Here is a 4,411-nt window from a genome sequence, read left to right as displayed (position 1 = left end):
TAGGTTGTGATTATCCTGGAAGATAGTAGACCTTTAAATACTATGCACTCTTAAACAGCGTCAATACAACTATCAGTCGATCTTTGCGCAATAATGTACACATTATAAATTTTCAGGCAAATATCTCACACATTGCTGATGCAAACAAGCCATAAATTGTATGTCATGACAATAAATCTATATATTTGTGTTCACATTGGATGGTATTTTTCTATTGGTACAACGTAACTACAAACTATTGTATACTTAAATATATAGTTATTCACACAGTAAGTCCATTGGTTTGTAAAATGGCAGAATGGTCTGTCGCAGGAAGCATGTAGTGAGGTCACTGTCGAACTGTAGGAATATAATCCATTTACCTACCACCGTAAATACTTCCAATATTTATCCAGCTTTCTTATACAAAACCAAACTTTTCATGATATAAATAATAATGGTGTGTTTTGAATAATGTGATAACAAGACTTTAGGCACAGTTTCACGATGTAAGTAAAATGCCATCTACTCTTATTATTGGAATTTGAATTCAGTCTGTAGTTGAGTCTTACCTTCATAAAATATTCATCTTTGAGAATACTATTGAATTCCGATATAAATATCATGATCGATTTTGTATTCCTGACGACATATTTTTAACAAATAGAGACACAAAATCTCTATTGTATTGAAAGTATGCTATCCATACACACACTACCTAATTTCCTTTTTCGTCTGATAGGGGACGTTTGTAAGAGAATAACATGATGAAAATATCTTTTCAGATCGAGGCTACAGACATATCGACCGATTCAATACACCTCGAGGTAATAATAATATACACTGTATAGATATGCCCATGACCCTTTATCTACATTGACTCTTTGACAAAACATCTTTAACGGCATACATATTTGGTTTAGTTTATCAGCGCAATTTGTACCTTGATTACTCTTTGTTTAATATATAATGAACACTCGCGTTGAAAATGATTAGATTTGACCGGAGGGAGTGAGGATCGTTAAACCTGCCCTTTTCATCATGTTGACATACCTTTTGTAATTATACCAATACCATACAAACATACATAGCAACCCTCGTGGGAATTCCGTATCTAATTAAATGGAATATTAAGCTTGAAACGCTACAGGTCAAAGACATTTGAAATTATTTGCGGCTAAACCTATACATTCGTAGATGAATATATCAAAGTGAAACAATACTACATATAGCTTCAATAATTTATCCTAGTTAGTGATCAAAATGATGAAATGAAATGTAAATGTAAAAGAGATGTTCGGTAACTTTTAAGCATTCCACACTGGTAGTTATAGAAACTATATCCTATCTGAAAGTCCTCGCCCTTTTCCACAACAAAAAGTTATCGACTATTATTCCATTACCCTATCATCTGATAATGGATCTTTCTCAAACTAATGTAGATTATCTTTGGTCCCTAGTTATGCATGTTCCAGTTTTAGTTCTTCATGGATATTTAATGAATTTCATGTAGAATCATATTGTGAAATGTCGATAGTTGTTCCCGTTATTCCTCAGAGAGGATTGAAAGGATCCTTCTTATATCTAATATGTAGGTTCCTCATGTTTTCAATTAATTAGGAATAGAAAAGAGAAGAAGAAGAAGAAGAAAAAAAAAACAAGGAAAATATAGGTCTTACAGTGATTGAACAAAGGTCATTGGATGGTGGGCTCCGTGTGTTTTTATCGCTTTGTTACACTCTTTATGATCCTGGCTGGTAATTCCGCTTTTTGTCGATACATTAAACGACAATATATAAGAGGGAGTGTATTTGTAACCAATTTGAGGTGAATGAAATAACTTGAATGGATCATAACACATACAGACCTCATACATTTTCAGCGACACTGAATACCTCAAAATATAATTTACAACTTTATATGCTCTACTACTACATTTTTTGCCTAAAATTTTATATGAAGGTAACACGATATATTATATGCGTGCAAACATTAGATTTATGCAGGTGGGACTACAAATTTATTATGCATCATGAATGAGTTTGTATCATTTTGAGTTATGGGGAGTGACCCTCATGTCGTTAATTACATGTATATAGCTTTACATACGCCTAAATTCATATTACAAGTTATGGCAGGTATAAGACAACAAGGTGTGATATAGTATTTTAAGTGCAATATAAATGTAAATGCAGATAAAAATCCAGGTTTGAATTTCTGATCAACTAAATATTATATGCGCTATTGTCCAGTCCACCATCAAAGACCAAATTGTCGTCAGATTTTGTAATTCTTAACTTGACCTCAAACGTTCCTTTCCTGATCATTATTTTTTATCAAAAAAATATAAAAATAACAGTAAAAATTATTTTCTTTGTTGTTTTGTGATTATATTATGTTATTTGCAGGCTTCAAAAACACAAAAACATATAGACTAGTAGACTGGCTCCCTGTCTCAAGAATATTCAAATCATACAAACTGACCTTTATGAATTTGGTCTCAAGGATAACCAGTCTATTAGACTAGACGCAGGTACCTCGCACACTGGGAAGGCCATCCTTAAAATACCTTACATTACTAAACCTCAACTTAAAATGGCCGTATAGACCACTTATTTTATTGTTTTCCTCCCCGTTGTGAGCGTGGCGTATGGTGCATCAAACACTATTTTATAGACTTACACATGCCCCGATTGTAAACAGTTCAGTTTAGCATTGTTTAACGTCCTACTAACGGCTAAGTATAACTAAGGACGAACTCTCCTGTGTGACAAATGCATGCGTGCAGTGTATGCATGACGACGGCTGTTGTGAGAATGTTATCAGGCGCTAAGAAAATTTTCAAATGATTATCATCACTAGAACTGACATACATGTACATTGTATATTACCTTAAATATGATACTTTCTGCTGATTAATATTATTTTGTTATTTAGTTAATATAAACATATCACTACTCATGTAGGTACACACTCAGTTTTTTCCGAAATTTGAAACTGATAGACTATAAAATCAAACATTGAATTGCCCAACAAACACACCATATCAATACATTTCCGGCAATTATTGGCAAGGCCAGAGACTCCTTAAAGTTGTCTATTTCATCAAGTCTTTTGTCATATGTCGCTCTTTGGATAACATTTAGCTTTAAACAATTGCAAATAATCTGAATCATACAAAAACGTAAAAATGATTGCTTCAATTGTTAGTGCATGAGCTAAGAAAATTTTCAAATGATTATCCTCACAAGAAATGAGATACATTGAATATTACCTTAAATATGATACTTTCTGCAGATTAAAATTGTTTTGGTATTTAGTTAATACAAACATATTGCTACTCATGAGTACACACTCATTTTTTTTCGAAATTTGAAACTGATAGACTATAAAATCAGACAAACACACCATATTAATACATCTCCGGGCAATTATCGGCAAGTTCAGGGACTCCTTTAAGTTGTGTATTTCATCAAGTCTTTAAAAGTTTGTCATATGTCGCTCTTTGGAGAACATTTAGATTTAAACAAGCCATCCGGGGGTAATGCAAATAGTCTGAATGATACAAAAACTTAAAAATGATAAATTGTATTCACTCTGACAACTGATGAACGATTTTTGTAGGTGAGCGATGTTAGGTCTTTGGGCTTCTTGTATTATGCCAGCACATTGAAGAAAATTAGGTACAAAGTAACTTTTTTTTTTTTTTTTTTTTTAGAAAATAGAATGAGACGTCACATCTGTCGCAACACTTATATACCATTAGGAAATACAAACATTCGCTAATGGAACTCCAAAAAGAATATATAATAAAATCGATAACAACGCATTGATGTCGAGGCAGTGAGAGCAGGTGTCATAGTTTATCAGATGATTAAGTAAACACTTTCATTTTTTAACATCATTTAAAAGGATTCAGTAGATAGATAATATAAAAAAGTTTCTCTCTAGCCCATATTTATCGGGATTAAATGGTGTGCATGATATAATACATTTTAATTCACAGTGTAATATTTATGCATTAGCGGGGAAAACTAGCAAACCAGCTGCTCATCTCATTATATGCCATAAGAAACGATTTATCCCCCCTTTCCCCATTAGCCCTCCTTACTCGCAGAGACCTGGCACGAATTCTCAACACACTGTCTATAAACTGTAGTACACGTAGTAACTCCACAGAAGATTGGACCGGAGCTTTGTGTATACAGTGCATTTTGATGTGGCCCTAATACGCTTCCGTAACCAAGGTATGATAACGAATTCGAAAAAAAAAAAAAAAAAATTATGAAGCCGAATCCTGTTCATCCCAATAGGATCCAAAACGGCAATGGATAGCTTAATATTCGAGGCAAATATAAAACCAAGTTTCAGTTTGAAGTCAACAAGCCACGTATACTAACATCGCCATGCTCCAATATGCGGCCATGTCATT

The sequence above is a fragment of the Pecten maximus genome, chromosome 14 (assembly GCF_902652985.1).
Source record: "Pecten maximus chromosome 14, xPecMax1.1, whole genome shotgun sequence".
Taxonomy (NCBI): Eukaryota; Metazoa; Mollusca; class Bivalvia; order Pectinida; family Pectinidae; genus Pecten; species Pecten maximus.
The sequence above is the reverse complement of the archived record's forward strand: the minus strand, read 5'-3'. Positions refer to the sequence as shown.